This window comes from Leptonychotes weddellii, chromosome 8 (genome assembly GCF_054177405.1).
Source record: "Leptonychotes weddellii isolate Sample4059 chromosome 8, ASM5417740v2, whole genome shotgun sequence".
NCBI classification, from domain to species: domain Eukaryota; kingdom Metazoa; phylum Chordata; class Mammalia; order Carnivora; family Phocidae; genus Leptonychotes; species Leptonychotes weddellii.
Genome location: NC_138376.1, coordinates 42,382,784 through 42,407,299, shown reverse-complemented (window position 1 = coordinate 42,407,299; position 24,516 = coordinate 42,382,784). Strand labels below are relative to the sequence as shown.

The 24,516-nt window shown below is 37.4% G+C and overlaps 1 protein-coding gene across 1 annotated transcript in view; it reads right to left on the bottom strand.

Annotated features, from left to right (window-relative positions):
* Positions 1-24,516, bottom strand: part of GFRAL (GDNF family receptor alpha like) — a 62,438-nt gene that overhangs the window by 8,348 nt on the left and 29,574 nt on the right. The window lies entirely within an intron of this gene.

Sequence of the window (24,516 nt, the reverse complement as noted above, 5' to 3'; positions counted from 1 at the left end):
CAGGAATGAGCTACTTAATACCTTCTATCTTTCCACTATTATTGATGGTCAGTTCTAGTTAAAATATAAAGTACTTTCCTAGACTGCTCTTTTATCAACTCAGGATGATAAATCTACCTTCTTTTGCCTAGCCCTCTGGTTGCTACCTATATATGTGTGTGTTCGTGGAAAGAGAGGGAAAGATCAGACTATAAGTAGACCACATGGAACAAAGCTTTTCAAACTTTAACATGATTCTTGGTTTACCCTAAAATGCCAATTCTGATTCAGTAAGTCTGGGATGAGGCAGAAATTCTGAATTTCTTACAACTTCCCAGATGCTGCTGATGCTGCTAGCAGAATATATATATATATTGTGTGTGTGCTTGTGTGTGTATATAGTATATACAGTGTATACACACACGGGGGAAAGAAATACATGTATATGCTCAGACAATAAACAAAATGTTTTACTTCTATATATATGGTGCTTAATACTTTAAAAGGCACTTTGACAAACACTGCTAAACTTTATAACATCGAGTCAAATAGGAATTATTAGCTCAACTTGATAAAGAAACTTCGACTCAGAATAGTTGTCTTGTCCAAGATTAGAGTTGGTATATATGTCCAAGACACAATCTGTAGCAAAATCTTCCACAATTTGTATCTAAAATCTACCTCATGGAGGTAACAAAAATTATGCAAAAACATTTTCAGTGTTTTCCAATGTGGCAGCCACCTGGATTAAGAAATAAATTTGAAAAGTAGTAGGGACAAGTTGTAATAGTGTTGCATAATGAGAAACACCTCATAGTCTGCTTGCAAATGTTCATGATCATGTATGTTTCTGTTGCTGAAATCTGCAAAAGAAAAGGTGACACACATCTAATAACTAAAACTTCTGAGATGACTCACATACATCTGTAGGATGTTTCAACTTGCAAACCCTTCTGAAATATGTTCATCATTTTCAGTGTAATGAAATAAATCAACCACTTTAATGACTTTTAACAGAAATATAAAAAAAAATGTTGCAATCTTCAAGGTAGTTATCTGAGACTATGCTATCAGTATGAGCATTTTCTATTTTTACAGATGTAGAGTTAAGACTATACATAAAGTTTTCCAGTGTCTTCACTAGGCAAAGGGCACAGAAAGAATAATGCACAAAAGATCAGTTATAACTGTTTAAAATCAGACTTGGCTATTTCTTTGGTTCCTACAATCTATGTCTACATTGATACAACTTAAAACAGATAAAAATATAAAATAACCCCAGTTTAAAAACTACCTCTATCTGGAATGAATTTATTGGAAAAAAATATGTTCCCCAAATTGAACAGTAATTTTTACCTTGAATTATGTTATACAGGCACTAGAAGAGCTTATAATGAGACAAATGTAAGATAAGAGTGGGAATAATTTACACTATATTTTATCAACTTCAGAAGTTTTTGTTTTCCTACAGGGAAGTTTCTTACAGAAATTTTTTTTATGAAAAAATATATGTGACAATACATTAATTGTCTAGATAGCTTTCTGATGTCTCTACTTGGAACTTAAGGATTCCCTCATGTCCGCTGTTTTGAAAATGTGTAAGACTTTACCTGGCTAGCTTACACAATTTTTCATAGGCTGATTAAAAACACCAGGGAAAAGAGAGCTGGGAAAAAAGATGAAGGAAAGGGATACCTTTTGGAAAGTCTTCATAGACTTGAGTTTTAAAAAGGAAAAAAGGTATATAATTGCAGTATCTCTTCCCTGCACATAAATTTACAAATTTCTGGGAGAAAGCTGAATAGGAATAGGAAAGGATGATATATGTAGTTAGCTTTCCTTAGATAGCAAACTTCTTAAAAATAGACACCATATTTACCTAATTTACAATGTAGTATGGTGATTATAATGCCATGCCTATGCAATTATCTAATGGCCAAAAAGTATATATTAGCAATTTTACATTTGATATAGCACATCTGTCACTGTGTATTATCATCACTGTATAGTGTATGATTATATAATGTTTAGTTTTTTTCTTATCTTTGACATTGACCAAGGGTCATTAGATAAATCACATGTTTTTCACATATCATTATCATTTTTAAAAATGAAAATTCAGGGGCACCTAAGTGGCATAGTCAGTTGAGTGTCCGACTCTTAATTTTGGCTCAGGTCATGATCTCAGTGTCCTGGGATAGAGCTCGTGCACAGTGGGGAGTCTGCTTGAGAATTCTCTCTCCCTCTCTCCCTTTGCTCCTCCCCCTGCTCAAGTTCAATCTCTCTCTCTCTCTCTCTCTCAAATCAATCAATCAATCTTAAAAAAATAAAACTGAAGGGGCGCCTGGGTGGCTCAGTTGTTAGGCGTCTGCCTTCAACTCGGGTCGTGATCCTGGAGTCCTGGGATCGAGCCCTGCATCAGGCTCCCTGCTCCGCGGGAAGGCTGCTTCTCCCTCTCCCACTACCCCCTGCTTGTGTTCCCTCTCTCACTGTGTCACTCTCTGTCAAATAAATAAATAAAAATCTTTAAAAAAAATGAAAATTCATTGTCCCATCTGTAATTAATGCATATCGTTACCGATCAATAGTAATGCATTAAAAAACTATTTGCCTAGTAATTAATTCTAACAATCAGGTTTGTTTACTGATAGACAAACAGTAACTATCTTGATCATTGGATTAGGAGATATATAAGAGCAAATAATTTGAGAATTTCTCTAAGCTTCAGTTCTCTCGTTTGTAAAATGAAACTAGAATACCGAGGTCCACAAAAACTTTTGAGAATGAAAATATTAAAACTAATATTAGTATAAACAGAGTTTTTGGAGACTTCCATGAGAAAGAATGTGCAATTATAGGGAAGAATGGAAGGGAAAGCAGGGATAAGAGAAGGGATTCCTTTGATGGTTCTTTCTCTTTACCCCTTTCCCTTTATATCCTCCTTCTCTTCTTTCCTTTCCTTAGAAAGATCTTCTTGAGTCAATTCACTGAAGTTGAATCTTCTGGCATTTCCTATTTCAGAAATCTGATTTGAAGCCAACACAGTAAATTCAAAGTTTGTTGGAAGAGGCAGAGTTGTCTAAATGTTTCTTATGAAATGCTAATTCTATAGAACCCTTTTATGTGTTAGGCAAATAAAAGATCTCATAAATAAATGACTTTGGAAAATTGTAGATGAGACAAAATAAATTATGTCCTGGCTGCAAGTGTTTTCTAGTTTTTTGTTTTGTTTTTGTTTTTGTGTGTGTGTGTTTGCTATGGTAGAAGGGAAACATTACCTAAGTTTATTTTCTCCATGGAATACATCTAGGAATCCATTAAAAAACAAAACAAAACAAAAAACCTTAGAAAACATGGCTATATGTGATTGATAGACAAATATTTATATATTTTGGGTAGGCACAAAATGTTTATTGAGGTTTCCTATTTTTATTTAGTCAGTGGAAGTCAGAGAAATCATACTAACAGTATTTTGTGTTCCTGAATATAGGCATTATTTATAATCCTTTCCTCTCCTAAGCATACATATGTATAAGTACCTGATACTACAATTTCTCTTGTTCTCTATTCCTTGGAGTTAAACAAATTTTTCAGCCTGTGGCTTGGGAGATGCCTGACCCCCAAATGCTACTCCTATTGCCCCTTAGAGAGGTTGGTGTGATGCAACATTAATTCCACATTTGCTGCCAGTTAATCTGCCATACTGCAATTTCTCAATTTGTCCTCATGGGATATGGAGAATTTAGAATCTGCCCTCTACTTAGGAGACCCATTCCAGCAGAACAAGAAGGAGTTCATGGATCATTTACACCTAGTCACCTATGAATGTCCACAAGACCATGTGGCAGAAACCACCAGATTTGGATCCAAGTAAAGATTTTCCAGATAAGTAATTACTTCCTACTTCAGAGCTAGCACCATGGCAGTCAACATGGGGATATATTGGTAGGATGATACATGACTCTGCTCTTATGAAGTTCTCAATCTACTTTCAGGTAAGGGAAATAATTTAAATAAAGTGAGGTGGGAATCAACAAGGGACAGCTAAGGGAAAGGTATGCACTTGAGGACTGGTGAGAAGTAAGACTGATTTGCATTCTGGGTGTTCTTGGGAATCAGATGAAGTTTACATGTGGGAAGGATGAAAGCAGGAGCAATGGAGAGCAACAGTGTCTTTTGCAGACAGAAATAGCACAATCAAGACACAGTTGGAGAATTAGTCTAGTCATAGTAAATTGGCTGGTTTGGTGAGGAGACTAGGAAAAAATTCAGATGTGAGAAGATGAAAACTAAAAAAAGGTGGCAGAAGCTACTGTAGAGAAGAGAGACAGTGGATGGTTATATTTAAAACACAAAGAGTTTTGTTGGAAAGCAGAATGGTGCAGAGCATAGTAGCACAAGTGTTATAATCGGGTATGGATCAAAAACCGGCTCTGCCTCACCTCAGCTCTGTCATTTTAGGCAATTTACTGAGCCTTTATCTTTAAAATGGGATAATGCCTACCCCAACATTTATTGTTAAAAATTAAACAAGACGATATGTGAAAAGAGCATAAAGTGCTCAATAAATTATAGTTATTAAATGTGATATAATTTAGAGTTTTATTTGATATTGAGAATGCAGAGGACTAAATGAAAGGTGACTTTTAGGTTCTTGAAATGACATGATGTTTTAGAATACTTCAGTGAATTGGCCTAAGAAGATCTTTCCAGGGAAGGGAAAGAAGAGGTGCAGGTGGGGGAAAGGGGTAGAGGAAAAGAACCACCAAAGGAATTCCTTCTCTTATCCTTGCTTTCCCTTCTATTCTTCTCTACAATTGCACTTTCTTGCGAAAGTCTCCCAAAACCCTGTTGATAGTAATATTAGTTTTAACATTTTCATTCTTAAAAAAATCTTATGAACCTAGAGAACTGAAGCTTAGAGAAGTTCTCAAAATTCTTTGCTCTTAGATAGCTCCTAATCCAATGATGAAGATAAAATGAATGGTCATGATGGAGAATCATTGGTAGAGAATTGAAAACACATGATTTTGGAAGTGGACAGGAAGGATATCAAATTCTAAACCACATTATGGTAGGCTAATGGAAAGAAGTTCTTAATGAGAAAGAGAGAAGAGGTCAGGACTTAAGTTTAATAAGGTAAAGGCCTTTGAAAAACCCAGCAGTTGGTAGAGAATAACAAGATATAGGGATAGTAACTGCTAAGCCAGTTTTACTAACTGAGAAAAATGCATATTTGGATCACTAAGAGATGTTACACTTCAAAAGTTCTCTTTCAGCTACCCATCAGTATTAAAAGAACAAAAGAATTAATGTTGAATCACTATATTGTACACCTGAAACCAATATAACACTGTATGTTAACTAACTGGAATTAAAATAAAAACTTTAAAAAAAAGAACAAAACAATTCAAAGCAACAATATTTTCATTGTGGGGGTGGTGGTGGTGCTGGAATGGAAGTTTGGGCCAAAGAACAGTGAGAGAAATTGACTGGGTGGAAGCAGCCATGTAGATGTGTTGGAAGGAGCTATTAGGGTTGTAGACATATGCTTAGTGTACATTTTCCATGTAATAACTACCATATGTACTTTAAACAAAATACCAATGTAAGTTTCAGGCTGTTACACTAGGAAGAGTGGGTGAAGAGAGATGCAGGTACTGAATCATGTTTTTTTCTAGAAACTTAAGACATCAAAAGGGGCATCTTCCTACACAGATCCCAATGACACACAGCAGTGTATCACTAAGATAAGCTGCCCTTTGAAGAAAGCCCTACAATCTGATTTATATAGCTTCCCTCCTTGCAGATTACCTTGACTCCCAACGAAAGTAGACACACAATCTGGAACCAGTGGGCTCCAGCCTCTTTCTTCAGTTGAGTTATTTTGAAAGTCCCTATCATATGCCTAGAGTGAGAGTCTGGCCACATGACTCAGGGGCAAATGTAATAGTTAAACACCAGTCCCAGAGTTCTGACACACTCAATGCATATCAGAACTGGGAAAGCCACTCTTCAACCTCAGTGGCAACCAAAGGAAGCCATTCCACCCTAAGCTGGAGGCCAGCAGAAAAGAAAGGGACAATGGGCAACAGTCTCTGTCACAGAGGAACACTTGCATAACATCACCAAGCACTCACACTGGGTCACAGAGAAGTTTTCAGCCACTCTGTACACTCTTTCATCTAGTTTGAAAACCAATTTGTTTACTGTGATTTGTTCCACAAGCCCTAAATATATGCTTTCCAAAGAGTAATGAGCGAGAAGAAGAAAAATTATGTCATGCCCATTCTTATAGTTTACTAGATATCTATGTGATGTTAGAGCATTCATGCAAATTTGAGACTGAGAATATTTGCTGGTGTTTTCAATCCGTAAAAGGTTTTCCTGAACCCATGAAAAAAGTCTAGAAAGTGGTTGGAGACAATACTGATATACTAATGGAAGATGAATGATTGTCATTATCAGTGAATTCTTAATAAATCTATACACTTTGCTCACCTATCTCATCTACAGGATTTTATTTGTCTAAGTACCAAGTGTTCTTAATTCTAAGGGGTCTCCCTTTAAGATGATATCCCAGTATATAGGTGCCAGGGCAATAACTATTAAGTGCCCACATATGGTGTTTTATGGGAATACATGTGATGCTATTATACTGTTGTCACAAGAATAGTTGGCTCTTTAAGCCAGGAATACACATGCTCATAATAAATTATTTTTATGACTTCACATACACAATCATGATGCACAGAAAGTATAAAGGAAAGATTGCTTATTTTATGCAGCTTTGGCACTAACTCCATCCCCAATTATAGGCAACAAGGGGATTGTATGAAGCCAATGAAAGCACAAGAGTGGAAAATGGAAAAGATAACACTACGCTTTCACATACTGAAGCGTGTTATTGTTCAAATTGTAACAGTATTGTTTTGTTGTTTTATTTCCCTTCATGATCTTAAATGCTCCTTCCTTCTCTAGTGATGCCAAAAGTTGAGTTGTCTCACTCATCAATGGCATCTCTTTAATCTTTCCTTTTTGGCTTAGAGCAAACAACAAAGGTAGTCATGGATGATTCATACCATCTTTCATGCTCAGAGACAGACTTTTCCCCCTCTGTTAAAAACACCCAGGGCTTTAAGGGTAGAGGTGGGAGAAAGTGAAGGTAGGAGACAGCTGTTCTCCTGTTGTTTCTGTTGAGGGTTTGTACACTTCAGTATTTCCAGATTAAAGCCGTGTGAAACATTTTCTGCAAAATAGGAAGCCAAGCCAAATTTGCTGGGTTTCAGGTCTGTAGACAAAATTTAAACCAGCTGGATTTTATTGGGAACTTTTGCATGCAAGTAAACCTAGTGGTGAAACTAAAGCCAGGGTTTGTCTCCACTGGAGTGGGCTACATCTTTAGGGGCTATCCCCTCCACGACTCTTCCCTTGAGGGAGTTTTGGATTTTGAAAGGTCCTAAGAGAAACCTTCCAGATTATTCCTTAGAGTACCTGATTGAAATCTTAGCCAATGAAAAGAGGAAGGTGCAACCAGATAGATGCCTCTCATAGTCAAATCTTCAGAGAGATGAGAGGAAGCTTGGTCTCTTTCTGAAATCTGATTTTAAATTACCTAAATTAAAATAGCTAATGATTCTCTATACACATATATTCACTAAAACAAAAGTCCCCTTTCCCCCCAACACACACACATGTGCCTAGTCAACGTAGCAAATAATGGCCAACTTATTGGATTTGTACACAGCAAAATCCCAAATCATATTCCAAATGTGCTCTAAGTAAAAATTACCATGTTCCTTGCTAAAATAATGCAACTGTATAGATTTAAACATATAAATAGAAGCAAAGACACATGCCCTATTATGATTGGATAGTGAGATTGGAATATGTTATTTATGAAGCTATTTAGAATTTGGGCAACAAAACAATAGAAAATAATCCAACACTAGAGAAAACTATTTTTATTACAAATCTCAATTTAAATCTTAAGGAGAATGAGCATTTTTCAAGGGCAAAAAAATAAATGATAGACCCTTTCTTAAAATTTTAGTATAATCATAGGAAGAAAAAGTTCTTGGCAGCCTTTTGGGCATAAGAAATATAAATCACTTCAGATCTGTCCTTATACATAGGCAGTGTGGAGTTTTGCTGAAAATGTACTGGCCTTCAGTATCTTCAGTCATCTAGTCCAATAATATTAACCACATCTAATATCGGAGGTCATCTATTTCTGTTAAACTATTATCAAAATTTAATATGCAAGAAATCTGAGAGATCTAGGAAGAGTATAACTGACTTCCTCAATACCACTGTGTGTAGTTAGGGCTCGAACTTGTTTCCCAGTTCTTATTCTTTATATTACAACATACTGCCTCCCATCAAATACATTTTTTTTCTGAAAATCCTCTCGTTATATAGACATCAGTTGACAATTCTAAATTTCCCATCATTAGAAGAAAGGAGTGTATTATGGTTTTTAACATCACAGTTTCTGGTGCCCCAAATTTTCTCATTTAAATTCTGCATCTATTGTCTTCTGTGTTATCTTGGACAAGTTACTAACATCTAGGTGTCCTAGTTTCCTCTAGGGTAAAAGAAAGAGCCTCTACTTCATATATTACTTGTGGAAATTAATCAGGACATATAAAATGAGTAGAATAGTGTCTCACACTTAGTAAATACTCAATTAGGTTGCGGGACCCTGAGTAAGCAAAAGAAAAGCAAGCTCGTGTTCATAGCCATGGTACAGCTTTAAACTGGGAAGAAATATCTTTAGATGTTTATTAAACCTCCATTTTAAGGATATTGTATCTTTTATAGCTTCAGTTTCCTCCGTGTTATCATTTTACAATGTTGAGATGAGTTTGTAAGCAGATCTATTAAAATGTTCATTGCAGTTTGTCAAATAGGAGGATTATTTTCAGGAGTTTGTCCAGATCCTAATATTATTAATATTAATGCAATGTTTTAAAGATCGCCTCCTGGCAATTAGCCCTTCATTCTTTCTGCAGTCTCTTTGAGACAGGTGATAATTTGCTCAAAGAGCACCAACAGCTAATAGTCATTGCTTTTCATTGTAAGTGAAGTCAACTGTGAAGCTAAGGGCATGGGAAAAGCTCATCTATAGGCTCTCCTTCTCTATACCAAAGACTGGTGCCTTCCAGAATAGCCCCAAATACACCATCAAAGAGGTTAGAGCATTCTTCGTACTTACTCAAAGCTATCCTTGGGAGGTTAGGTAAATCTAGGGTGAACTGATAGGTCCTGAGACCGGTCTATGTGTGGAGTTCTGATGCTGATTCTAACTACCAAGACAAAGTGTTTGTTTGTTTGTTTGTTTGTTTATTCAAAGTGTCCTTTAGAATCACAAGAGTTAATATGGGAAATATGACTTACTCAAATATATTAAGATTTCATATTCAGGGTTCAAACAAGTAACTTTACCTAGTGGGTTCCCCCCACCCCCACCCTTTGACTGCTCTTTACCTCCAAGCCTAATTTCACTCAGTGTAGAGCACCCATTCTGTACTATTTTCTCAATACCATGTATTGTATGCTAAAACTCAACTGATGACACTATTCTGATGTTTTTTGATCATGACTTTTATCCATCAGATCAATGACTTTCACATGGACAATGGAATTTGGGGGCCAATGAGCATTCTTCTAGTGATCCATGTTTACTTTTTCATTTTTATAACATGACAGTCTTGGCACTAAATACATCTGGGACATATTAATAATTTATTTATACTTAATAAAAAACAGACATCATTTCACTATTCTTTAATCAAAACCAGTACCTCTCTTGCTATTGACTCTGGGGATGTTTTATTGTGTGGGGATAAATGGGAGGTGATGAGATCTTCTGCTTCACTGACTTGGTAAGCAAATTGAAACATTTAAGAATCATGATTCTAGGGATGGTATCTTTTTTTGGTGTTCTAAGACCAAATCCAGTGTGGCAGGGGAGAAGTTCCCCACATCAACAAGCAACTTGCAAGACATCAGCTGGGTGTCCTTTAATTCAACTCAATTCTGACACCACTACCCTGAGATAGCGTCAAATTCCACAGGTTAAGGTCTCAGCCCTATAAGACCCCCTCGTCCTATCCCCACTTCAGATGCTGGTTGCAAGTCCAGGTTGTTAGCTATAATTCGGAATGACTGGCTATAAATTACAGGTTCCCATGACCTCCTCTTTGGGTTCAATTAATTTGCTAGACTGTCCAACAGAACTCAGAGAAATGTTTTGCTTCCTGGATCCCTGGTTTATTATAAAAGGATATAACTTAGGAAAAGCCAGATGGAAGAAGTGCATAGGGAATGAATCCAGAGCTTCCATGTTCTCTCCAGGTGCACCACTCTCCCAGAATTTCCATGTATTCACCAATCTGGAAGCTCTCCAAACACTGTCCTTTTGGGTTTTTATGGAGGCTTCATTATATAGATATGACTGATGAATTCACTGGCCATTGGCTATTGATTCAACCTCCAGCCCCTCTCTCCTCTCCAGAAGTGGGTACTGAAAGTTCCAACCCTCTAACCACTTCCTTGGTTGATTCCCCTGGCAACCAGCCCTCCATCCTTAGGCTTTCCAAGAGTCACCTAATTAACAAAGGACACCTTTATCATTCTTGTCACAGGAAATTCCAAGGGTTTTAGGAGCTCTATGCCAGGAACAGGAAATATATATATTTTATTATAAATCACAATATTGTAGTATTTCAAAACAACCAATGTTGAAATGCCTCCAATAGAAGTACAGAAGTGTATGCTTATAGTGATAATTCAAGAGAATATTGCTGGACTCTGACTGACTTCAGGAAAGAACAAATGAGTATTCTAAACCAGTGGTTCTTAAAATGTGGTACCTGGACAAGCAGTATATGCAACATCTGAGAACTTATTAGAAATGCAGATGCCCAAGTTCCATCCTAGACTTATTGAATCAGAAACTCTAGGGTTGAAGACCCAATAATAACAAGGCTTTAGGTGATCCTCATGGAGCTAAAGTTTGAAAACCACTGTTCTAAGCAACTATCTCAAGAAGAATTTTAGCAATTATAAGAACATCTACTTAAACTCTTTCATGACACTAAGACACATAGTGTCCATGAAAAAGAGATTACTACATTAACAAAATGAATCAGATCAATTAAGTTGGTCTATTTCTCAGCAGCAGACAGGCTGTTATATATGAGATACATAAAGTATTTTACACACATACAAGTGCGTACACACACACACATAATTAGTTTTTTTTCTTAAAAACGTTCTTAGGAGGTTGCCTAGGCCATGCTACTCAAAGTGTAATCCCTAGACAAAACACCTGGGAGCTTGTTAGAAATGCAGATCTCAGGCCCCATCCCTGACCTACTGAGTCAGAATCTGCATTTTAACTGGAAACCATGTGATTCTAATATAAAGTTTGAGACCAATTATCTGAATTCTTCATCTACCCTAAAATTATCCAAAGATATGTTTAGGATGACACTTACCTTGAGAAAATATGATACCTTAGATCATCTAGAAATAATTCTGTCTCCCACACCACTTAGGTGACATCATGATTTTCTAAATCCCTCAAAATCTATAGTAGGAGTTAATTTTATTGAATTTCACTATGTTCTGGATATTTCATTACACAAATTAACTGATATAATCTTTGCACCAACATTTTGGGTTAAATTGATTATATTTTCCATTTCACAGACAAGAAATTGTGGCAAAAAGAGTAATTTGTTCGGGCGCCTGAGTGGCTCAGTTGGTTAAGCGACTGCCTTCGGCTCAGGTCATGATCCTGGAGTCCCTGGATCGAGTCCCGCATCGGGCTCCCTGCTCAGCAGGGAGTCTGCTTCGTCCTCTGACCCTATCCCCTCTCATGTGTTCTCTCTCTCTCATTCTCTCTCTCAAATAAATTAAAAAAAAAAATCTTTTTTAAAAAAAAAAGAGTAATTTGTTCAGTTACCTATCTTACAAATAGTAGAGAAATTATTTGAACTCAGACATGCTGGTACCATATTACTTCTCTATGGCTGTGCTCTCTAATAAGGTATATTAACATTTCCAAACATATTATCTGATTATTAGGGGCATTGCCACTGATCATGATTTTTTTTTAAAGATTTTATTTATTTATTTGAGAGAGAGAATGAGAGAGAGCACATGAGAGGGGGAAGGGTCAGAGGGAGAAGCAGACTCCCTGCCGAGCAGGGAGCCCGATGCGGAACTCGATCCAGGGACTCCAGGATCATGACCTGAGCCGAAGGCAGTCGCTTAACCAACTGAGCCACCCAGGCGCCCCATGATTTTTTTTTTTTTTTAAGATTTTGTTTATTTATTTGACAGAGAGAGAGAAAAGCGAGAGCAGGAACACAAGCAGGGGGAGTGGGAGAGGGAGAAGCAGGCTTCCCGCCTAGCAGGGAGCCCGCTGCGGGGCTCAATCCCAGGACCCTGGGATCATGACCTGAGCCAAAGGCAGACGCTTAACCACTGAGCCACCCAGGCGCCCCACTGATCATGATTTTTAACCAAAATTCAAGAGGGGCTGAGGAGGAACGAGGTAGAAGAGGCCCTTTATACTTTAGGTTTGAAATTTAATAAAGGTTAAATAACATTGATTTATCCTTGAGGCCCCAAACCCAAAGAAATAATCCAGAATTCTAAAACTACAAATTAAATAGCATAAAAGCCAAAAGTTACAGAATTTACCATGAATCTAAATTTTTATACTGGATTGTAACTAAGTCATTCTAAAGAACTGGTTTATTTATTTTTTATTATTCTTTTTATTGCTAACTTGTAACACACATGCCTGTTCTCTAAAGAATTCAAAAGAGTTTGCAAGTGAAAAACAAGATCCTAAAGGAATAATCATTTATTTCTAAGAGGAAAAATATACACTTAGAAGTGAGTGTCTATGAATTTGATGGACTACAAATTCACTATGGAGTCACTTTAATCCAGCAAATACAAAATACTGGACTATTTAGAGGCCATGTTATAAATATGAATACAGAGAAAGAAATTCTGTTGAGTGTTCCTTGGAAAACCAAGAGATTTTTTAGCACCTGGACTGAATTTGAAGGAAACTGGACCTGAATTAGAGTTTTGTGTAGAAACCAAAAAAAAGTCAGTGGTTTTGGCTAGGTGAAGTGATTTATTTAAAGCCAAAACTTAACAGAAAGCTCCTGGAATACTAATCTATGTGAATTGGCTAGAAGAGAAGATGGTGTGTGTGTGTGTTTGTGTGTGTGTGTGTCCATATGTGAGAGAGACAGAGTGGAAGAGGGCTGGGGATATTTTTGCAATGGAAATGTCTTCCACAATTCACTTAGCTCACTGTTTTATTTATAGTCTATATTCTTCCTTTCTCAGATAGACAGTGATTAGATGACAATAAAATTAAGAATATGTAAAAATGAGTTTGAGCCTTTATGAATCCATATTGCACACTTTGACTTTCTAAAAATAAGTGTAATTTTTTTTGTAATTCTATGTAATATAACTATGTATTATGCACCTCTATACATATATGGGTGTGTTTAATGGAATTCCTATTAAAATGCTCACTAATGGAAGGTTAATTTTAGATAAAGACCTTCACCAGGAACAGACATGAAATACTGTAAGGCAAGAGGAAATGGGGCCAAATAATCTATACATTGAATGCAGAAAAAAATGAATAAAAGGGTCTTACTAGCAATCTTGATGTCTAAGATGAGACCTCAATAGACAGATGGGTGGAAAGAAGGGCTACAAAAAGGAAATTAAGCGGTAGAAAAAGATACTAATTAGAAGGGCTCTTAAGTGTCTCAAAAGGCTATATACATTTTTAGGAGTTTCTTTAATATTTCATAAAAGCCAGCTACTTTTGCAAATTGTTGGGAGATAATCTTTTTTTCATCTTTATTATTAATAGAGCTAATTATATCACAGAGTTCGTTGAGAAAATATACACATTTAAGAGCAAAACTGTGTCAGGATCAATTGTTTATTTACAGCGTTGACACCGTCTCAGGGTCAACTGTAAAAAATTTCCTACTACTCAGACTTTTTGAAAATAGGTCTGTAAAGAGGAAAAGTGTTGGAAAATAGAAGGGGCTTGAAATGTTTTTATTCAAGGGAGCAGTAGTAACCCGGTCTTGTTAATTCCTGATTATTTTGGTCAAATATTTGAATTGAAAATTCCAGCTTAAGTGGAAACATAAATGAGTACGGCTGTTAATAAGGAAGCTGTATTATTAGAAGAGTTCTAATCAGGGAAAGAAAAACAATAGTATTCAGTGCTGACAATAGACATTGGTTCATTCATTCATTCATATGTTCATTCATTCATTAACTATTTATTGAGTGGCTAATGTATGCCAACTGTTTTTAGGCACTTGGGGTAAAGCAGACCACCTTGAAAGCTGCATGATATTAGTCTTGCCTTTCTGGGCACAGACGTTTCTCATTCTCTGAGAGGTATGAGCGAAAAGAGGCTTTGGGACCTATGGCCGGTGACCAGGTTTTTCCCACACGTGGATTAGAGCAGCGGTTCCCAAACTTGGTTGAAAATCACAACCACCTGGGTCATTTTTTTTTTAAGTACAGATTTTTGAGTTCCACCTCAGGCCCACTGAATTAGAATAACTGAGGTTAGGTAAAATGCATTTTAAACACATTCTCTATATATTTCTGAAAATTAACAGGTTTGAGAACTAACAATTTAATGTCCATCTTCTCAATACTTTGGGGTTGCCTTTGTGATCAACAGGCTCTTCATTAAGATTGGAAAGCTTGTTCCTAACAGAATTGGGGAACCAGATGGCTTTAGTGAAACATTAATATAGAAATTCCTAACAATGTGTGTAGTCTCTGTAAAACATTAGGGAAAGACACTCAATGCTTCAGTCCTGAATCTGGGACCAAAAACAATGTTTTTTTTATGGCCTGGACAATTAAAATGTATAGAATATTTGGGGCTCCTGGGCGGCTCAGTCGTTAAGCATCTGCCTTCGGCTCAGGTCATGACCCCAGGGTCCTGGGATCGAGCCCCACATCAGGCTCCCCCTGCTTGTGTTCCCTCTCTCACTGTGTCTCTCTCTGTCAGATAAATAAATAAAATCTTTAAAAAAATGTATAAAATATTTGCGATGTAATAGGAACTTTATCCACTTAATCTCATTCACTCTCTAGATAAATACAGAATTTTTGGCAATCCCTAATAAGAGGGTTACAGCTCAGACTCCTCATGCTCTGGAGCAAAGTTATGCCACCTGCAGTGGAAGACCACTTGCTATTTGAAATATAGCTCCTAATAGGCTACTGAGTATTATAAGATCCATTAAGTCATTGGTTCCCAGAAAGGAGAGCACAGTATATCAGTTCTAACTGTAAATGGACAGCTGCCACACCAGAGATCCACTTAGAAGTGGCTTTAGAGGGTAGTGGTGAAGGGAAATCTTCCCCACCGGCCAAGTGTGAGCAGTACATCTGATTGTTCACTTTGTAGAGAAAGAGGTGATTAGAAGTTAAGACCGATGGGCAGTAATAAATTGCTTGATCAGAGAGATGAAAGGAGCAAACTTGGAAGATTGTAGACATGGTGAGGCAAATGAGGTAAAGAGGCATGTGGAAACACCCATGATAGTGGCACAAAGAAGGCAGATCTTTTTATCTTGGGTTAATGCCTCGCACAGTATCCACTACAGAGCAGGCCCTCAACAACCAGGTAAACTGATGATCTATCCAGTGGAGGCAAATTATGCCTCCTCTTCGGCCACCTTATGCCTGTGCAATGAGTGTGAAGAGAGCAGTTGTGGTGACAAAGTTGGTGGTTAAGCATGGGCCCCACAAAATGGATGGTCTCTCCCTAAGGCAAATCCATCAAAGTTCAGCTAGTAATAAATACCAAACCTCCTAGCAACAGCAGAGACCTACACTGTGCCCACAGTCTGGCAGGTTGGTGGCAGATTGATGATACCATTATCCTTTCACTCTAAAGGAGGCAATGATGCATATGGATCTGCCTTCATTCCTTACCATCAAAATGCTTCCCCAAATGCCTAATCTGTCTTTGTGCAGATGCAACCTGACAGTGTTTACCTTGGCTTTTGCCCCGTCACTTCCTTCTTTCCTCCTCGGTGATTTTCTGTCACCGCAGCAGGAAATGTACACTGGATTCTACTTCACATTTACGGATACACTATCCACAATTTCCAGGGAATCAAGGCTCATGGGACCACTCCTCAGAAATGGAAGACAGGATTCAAAGAATCAAGGCTCTCTTTCCCCTTTCTTCTACCATGAAGACAGTTCTACGATGCATTTCTCCAAGCACTTTGGAAGGTCCCAAAAGGAGCAAGGCAACTTGAAAGAGTTAAAGTGATAGGGTGAATTGATGACTCTTGACTGCATTGTGCAGAGTTTTACAATAAAGATATGACCAAGTAGAAAATGGCTGATAGTTTTTTTTGGTTGTTTTTTTGTTTTGCTTTTTAAAGATTTTATTTATTTGACAGAGAGAGACACAGCGAGAGAGGGAACACAAGCAGGGGCAGTGGGAGAGGGAGAAGTAGGCTTCCCACTGAGCAGGGAGCCCAATGTGGGGCTTGATCCCAGGACCCTGGGATCCTAACCTGAGCCGAAGGCAGACACTTAAAGACTGAGCTACCCAGGTGCCCCAGAAAATGGCTGGTTTTTAAGCAGAGATCAGCTAAAAATGAGGACTCCCCAACATTGAAAGCTGATTGCTTCTAGATTCCAAATAATAAGAGATAAGATTCAAAAAAAGATCTCCAGTTATAAAAGACCCAGTATTTCTGAGTTAAACAAATTGACTCAACTATACAGCAAAAATCAGATTAAAGGTATTACATTTTCACTTTAGTCTATTGTTTAGCTTAAATCATTACATGAGAGAGAAGGGCATGGGGGTGAGGAATCAAGGAAATAAGTCAGACTTGAGAACCAAGTCAAGAAAACACTTTTTTAAATTGTGGATACTGGCACATATAGCTGAATAAAAGCAAAAAAAAAAAAGATTAGAAATGTAACACATTTTTTAAGAGATTATATTGCCAAAGGAGCCACAGTCCATTTGCAAAAAGTCTGAGACCACTACACTTTTAATGCCTCAAACTATGAACAGTGTCCAGTCTCTGAGAGCTCCATATTCCCCAAGGAGGGCATTTTCCCCCAAACCTCCTTCAGATATGGTTATGGAGGAAGATGAATAAGGAAGAATCTTCCAGAGGGCAAAATGGGAGCCAGAGAAGGTGCTCCTTCCCGGTTATCCAAGGAAATCCACACTGTAAGAGAGGCTTCACAATGCCTATTAAGCAGGATTTCATTACTGTGTGCTATTACTCTCCCATTTTCCCTTATTTGGAGTGGAAACTTTTATTAAGGTTATGTTATCCCTGTTATATGCTATTCCTGTTACAATATATACTATATATACATATATATATATATATATATATATATATACACACACACATACACACATATATAGGGTGTGTGTGGTGTTTGGTGTTTGTATTGGAGTGATGACTTGTCTTTTTAGTCATAGGTAGCCTGTCCACTACAAGAGATCACATCTGGATTGCACATCACCCAAGATCTAGAATAATCTTAAAATCCAAAAGAAAATATCCAAGTAGGTGGGCAGATAAGTGGACTTGAAGCTTAGAAAACAGGTTTGCCCTAAAGACTGTAATCAATGTACGGGGTAATGATGTGGCCATAGAGGACATCTCCTAGGAGAAAACTAGAGACTTACTCTAGTAGAGAGACTGCAGCTAATCCTTAAGCAGCACAAATATCAATCGGTCAATTGGATAAGCCTACAAGGTAAACATAGAAGAGGCATCCAGATTGATCAGAGGAATGAGAACGAAAAGAGAAAAAAATGTGTATCAAGAAGGAATTAAACTATTCTTGGAAATGACTTAACATTCCAGTAAGACAAGGACTTCTGGAATCTTTGACATGGTACCTTGTAGGACATCTTTTGTGAAGGGATCTATATCCAGAGACCAGGCTGGACTGGGTGGATCAGTATGTAAGAGATAAAGAAATTGAAGTAATGAACACAGGCAACTCTTCTCGAGAATCTGGCTATAAAGGAGAGGAGATAGGATGTTAATTAGCGTTTTTCTTTTTTCCTTTCCTTTTCATACAAATGGAGATCCTTGCATGCATTTAGAAATGAAGAGCACTTCTATTTCTAATAGTATGAGAAAATTGGCACCATGACCAATTGCTTTTTTACAAGAATATGATTAGAAAATGCTGAACATGTTTTAATTGAAAACTGCAAATGTAGAAAAAGCATTTACTAAAATTCAGCGCTCATTTTTTAAGAGGAAGTTACAGGCAAGGAATAGAAGGGAACTTCTTTATTCTGATACAGAGTATCTACAGACACAATGAAAAACATTATACTTCGTGGTAAAATGGTGAAAGAATGCCCCTTAAGGTCAGGAACAGGGAAAGTGTACTCACTGTCACCATTTATATTTAACATTTTTCTGTGGGTCCTAGATGTGGAATGAGGGTAGACAAAAAAAAAAAAAAAAGTATGAGCATTAGAGGAAACAAAACTATAATAATTGAGGAGCATATGATTACATGAGAAATACAGAAGAATTCCAAAAATTGTTAAATCTTGTGTTTAAAAAAGTTGCTGCATATAAATGTATGTATGAAAATCAATCAATTTCTATTATTCAGCTACAGTTTGAAAATAGAATAGATTTGATTTGGAAGATGTGATTTACAGCAGCAATTGTAATATCTAGAAATAATTATAGCCAAAGTTATGCACGAAAATTATTATTGAGAAGTTATTTTTATGGAGAAAATAATAAAAACTTACTGAAAGTCATCAAGGAAAATCTACATATATGTACTGGAAGGCTCAATATCATTAAAAATATATAAAAACAAATGTCTGGTGGCAGGTAAAGAGTGGGGGGAGGAGGAGTGTTGAGCAGGTGGGGCAGGCAGTTGAGAACCTGTCTGTCCCTAGGAAGTGGCAGGAGGCAGGAACATATATGAGCTAAGCCTCTAAGCACCTCGCTTATGCTCCATTGGAGTCTATTTACAAAACACAAATTCAATAATGCAATTATTAAAAAATTCAAGATGATGTATGCAGAACATGAAGCACCAAGCTCAGGGCCCTTCTGAGCACAGAGCCTGTGTGACTACATTGACAACATGCCCATGAGACTAGCCCTACTGACCCATGTCCTACTTTCACATAATGGAATTTTTTGGGTTTACTGGGCCTCAGAATTTTTAATCTCTTGGTGATTCTCATCTGCAGTAAAGATTGAGAGCCATTGTCCTAGACAATATCACGCATGTGAATTTCTGTTATGTATCATGCATGTGTGTACTGATGTGCAATTGGTTACCTCTGAATTTGGGGAGAAAGGATGGGATATGAAGTAAAACTTCAAAAAACTTAAAAAATAGGGGAGCCTGGGTGACTCTGCGGATTAAGTATCCGACTCTTGATTTTGGCTCAGGTCATGATCTCAGTGTTTTTGGGATCAAACACCACGTGGGGCTCTGTGCTCAGCAGGGAGTCTGCTTGTCCCTCTCCCTCTGCTCCTCTAGGAGCTCACTCACATGCCCTCCCTCTCAAATAAATAAATAAAATCTTTAAAAAAAACCTTAAAAAATAACGGTAATGTTCTATACCTTAAACTGAATGGTGGATATATTATTTTCCATACCTGTATTTTTTAAAAATCTTTCCCAAATTATTTTTTTTTCAGGTATAGTTAACATTGTGTTATGTTAGTTTCAGGTATACAACGTAAGGATTCACAATTCTCTACATTACTCAGCGCTCATCACCACAAGTGGACTCTTAATCCCCTTCACCTGTTTCACCCATTCCCCGCCCTCTCCCCCCACCTCCTCTCTGGCAACCACCAGTTTGTTATCTATATTTTAAGGGTCAGTTTTGGGTTTTGTATTCTACTTTTTCTTTGGTAACTATTAACCACTTAAAAAACATCTTTTACAATGGCAGTGGAAATTATCCAGTTGAAGAATGGTTGACTATTCAAGAACCCAGATAACACATAGCAGGGTCAAGATCTGAGCCCAAGCCCACAATATAACAGATCATCACTTTGCCATAAGAGACTACGAAATCAAGGTTATTGTAAGAGGTGTACAGATTAGTGAATTCTCACATATCAATACAAATTTCTGATATAAGCAACAAAAATTCCACTTACCAATACTAAAAAAGGCAAATGTTTCAGGCAAAGAATATGAGTAGGTCAAAGAAATAGAATATTTCCAACAAACCACTGAACAATTGTTCAGAATCACGTATAATAAAAATCCAAATTAAAACATTAAGATTTTTCTAAGAATGTAAATGGAACATTTTTTTTCCATTTTTACCAAATTTAAAAATATAAAAATCCTATGGTCTAGTAATCTCACAGTTTGAAATTTATTCTATTGAAATGCCCACTAAAATGTGAAGTAACATTTATTGCAGCAATGCCTATCATAATAAACAATCACATTCAACCTAAATGTCCACATTATTAGTTATAGATTAAATAAATTATGGTATACACACATGCACGCATGTGTGCGTGCACATATACCGTGGGATACTATGCAGCCTTTAAAAAGAATAAAGCCATCGAATATGTACATACTTCCAAATGGCCCCCCATATATTTTTAAGTTAAAAAGCAAGTTGTAAAGAATTATGTATAGTTTCATTCCATTAAAAAAATATGTGTGTATGTGTGTGTCAGTGTGAGGGGGGCATCTGTTTAGGCACATACAAGGTAATCAAGTTATATATGTATTACAAGAAAAAAAGTTTCAAAATAATGTGCACCAACTTTCTTAACCTTGACTCTCTAAAGAATGGGATTGGGGGAAGAATTTATTTTTATTTCTGTTTTCTTTAAATTTTGTTTAAATTTCTGTTATTTCTGTATTGTTATGCTTTCCATTCACTGTAGGATTTAATGGAGAAAGGTAGTCCCTTTTTATTTTTATTTTTTAAAAATCATTCTTCAAAAAGAAAAAAAAAAGCGAGTCTTTAGAGGCAGAATAGGGATGTATCCAAATCTCTTTAAGATGACTACAGTTGACATTAAAAAAGACAACGTTGAGCAAGGCAAAAGAGAACATTCCTGTTAGTGCCAGATATACCCACACCTGCAGACTGAATCCTTCAACGTAACAAGGAAATACAGCAGTGCTCCTTTGATTCCTTCCACTTCTGGAGGCCTCTCTGTCTTAACCAGTTCCTCTCTCTTCCATTTTACCCACCTCTCTCTCAGCTCTAACTGCCACAAGTTTGCTTTGTGTTGCAAGATATCAGAGAAAAGGAAGTCTGTATGGATCTAGAAATGCGGAGTTAAAAGGAAGTTAGTGGCCAAATACACAGTTTGTTCAGGATGCTCATTTGTCTAAATCTGGTCCTGCATGCAGGCATGGAAGTGGGTTCTTCTGTGTGTTTTCAAAGCTTAGTTCTGATAGCAGAACTAAGAGGTTCCCACGGAGAGGGCTTTGGAGCATGCTCAGCAGACACAAGCTTGTCTTTACCATTTCACAGCAGGAGAACACAGTGGGCTCCGAGTCAGCCAGCCTGGGTCTGGATCCTGAGTCTGCCTTGTGCTCCTGGGTGTAGAACCCTGAGCAAGCCATTTCATCTCTTAGCTTCCTTTTCCTCATGTGTGAAACAGAGAAAATAATGTATCTAGCTCACTGAATTGTTAAGACTAGATGAGAAGATGTGACCAAAAATAAGCATTCAATAAATGCTAGCTACCCTATAATTATTTGTAATTATTATAAGACTGGCTTGGATATTTCAATGCAGATTATTTCCAGATGAGTTTACACTCTAAGCAAGTGTTTTTTAAACTTAAGTAAACAACACATTAGCTAGTCATGAAGTCCCATGTTAGTGGGTAGTAGTCAGCATTGAAAACAATTAATGGAATAGAATTCTCCATTATATATATATATATATATAACATATATATATATAACATATATAACATATATATATATATATATATATATATATATATATATATATATGACATTGCACATAAAAAGCTGAAGCAACATGCATTGCCTCCTGCGGTCTGGGGTCAAATGAGTTTGAAAAATAATGCTTCTAAGCCAAACAAAATCTTCCATAACTGCTCTCAGCCCTACTCCATTCCGCTCCTTTCAAGTAGAGTGAGCAGAGAAGCTCAAGAGCTTTGGAAGGGAGCTGCACTGATGGATCATTGTGATAATGCATGAGCATGCCACGGTGATGTGAGAAGTCAGGATGCAAACATGTTAGAGAAATGGTTCATTCAAAACTGTCATTGTGCTTCTTCTCAAGTACCTGGAGCAAGGGATAAGGGTTTGTTAGAACTAGCCAGGCCAAAGGACTCAGTTCTTGTCTTGGTTTGAAACTTTTCCTGTTAATTCAAGAACTGTGTTGGAAGGCCTCGAATGTTCCTTTAATTCTTCAAACCTATCACTTGAAACTCCTATGTTTAGTAGGTAACGTTTGAAAAGAAAATCTCACGAAGTTTAGTCTAAGTGAGCAAAGAAAGCAGAAGAGTTTTGAGTTTTCATTTTTCCAAAACATTACATAGTACTTTGATGCTTATGGCTTTTTAAATGTCCATTTCTGCTGTTTTTCTACAAATGTTTTTTGCTGTATACAGGTTACAGCAGCTAAATACAATGCAAGTAAAGTATAACAATGATTAAAAACACATGGGGGGAGTCTGCTCCACTGAGGGACGTGGTTCCAGTGGCTAAGCAGGGGGTGGAACACTCGCTGGGACAGTGTGGTCTCAGGACCCTCAGGGTCACAGAAAGACCGCGAGTGCCTGAGTGCAGCAGAGCTCCCAGGTATCGGAGCAGGGAAGCTGGCTGCAGAGACGGAGCGGAGACGCGGGCTCTAGGCTCGGGGTTGCCATAAACCAAGATCTGCGGCGCAGTCAGGCCACTGCTGCTCCAGCAGGGACCCAACAAGTGGCAGATCCGGGTAGACTCCCCTTGCTCCCCCGGGAGGAGCGGCGCGGGAGCACACCGCAGGGATCTGCTGGGTTTGGAGACTCCACATGGGGTCGGGTGCCAGAGAAAGAAATGCTTGGTCACAGGCTGGGTGAGCACAGAGTGCGGCTGGATACGGGGGAGACAGGAGTGACTGACTGCTTTTCTCTGGGGGTGCGCTGAGAAGCAGGGCGCCGAGTTCTTGGCTCCTCTGGGGCGGAGATTGGGAGGGCGCCATTTTCACTCTTGTCCTCCAAAGCTGTACAGAAAGCTTGCAGGGAACAAAAGCTCCCAAGAGCAAACCCGAGGAGATTACTTAGCCCTGACCAGCAAGGGCGGGGCAATTCCACCTCTGGCAAAGAAATTTGGGAACCACGGCAACAGGCCCCTCCCCCAGAAGATCAGCAAGAACAGCCAGCCAAGACCAAGTTTACCAATGAATGAGAATGGCAGAACTCCAGCGCTAGGGGAATACTGCACATAGAATCCATGGCTTTTTTCCCATGATTCTTTAGTCCTTCAAAGTTAATTTTTTTAATTTTCTTTTTCTTTTTGAATTTTTCTTTTTCCCTTTTTCAACCAACATCTTATCAATCCCTTTTTAAAAAACCTTTTTTATTTTTCATTTTTTAGAGACATATTCTATCCCTTCATAGTAGTTAACCTTATTTTTGGTATATAAATAAGTTGTTCTCTCTTTAAAATTTTGGGATACAGTTTCTTCTAACAGACCAAAATATACCCTAAATCTGTAGTGTATGGCTTTATTCTAGTCTCCTGCCTGATCACATTGTCTCCCTTTTTTTTTCTCTTCTTTCTTTTTTTAACCAACTTATTTTATCAATTCATTTTATAAAATCTATTATAATTTTCATCTTTACAGTCATATTCCATCCCTTCATCCTATTTACCCTTATTTTTTACATATATAAGCTTTTTGTTCTTTAAAATTTTGGGAGGCACTTTCTTCTAAGAGACCAAAATACACCAAAAATCTAGTGTGTGGCACTGATCTATTTGCCAGCCTGATCATATTTGATCATATTCTTTTTTTTTTAATCTTTATCTTTTCATTTTTTCTCTTTTTTCTTTCTTTCCCTTTCTTTTCCCCTGGTTTCAGGTCTCTTCTGATTTGTTTAGTGTATGTTTTTCTGGGGTCATTGTTACCCTGTTAGCATTTTGTTCTCTCATTCATCTATTCTCCTCTGGACAAAATGACAAGATGGATAAATCACCTTAACAAAAAGAACAAAAGGCAGTACCAACTGCCAGGGACCTAATCAATGTGGACATTAGTAAGATGTTGGAACTAGAGTTCAGAATGATGATTATAAAGATACTAGCTGGGCTTGAAAAAAGCATGGAAGATATTAGAGAAACCTTCTCTGGAGAAATAAAAGAACTAAAATCTAACCAAGTGGATATCAAAAAGGCTATTAATGAGGTTCAATAAAAAATGGAGGCTCTAACTGCTAGGATAAA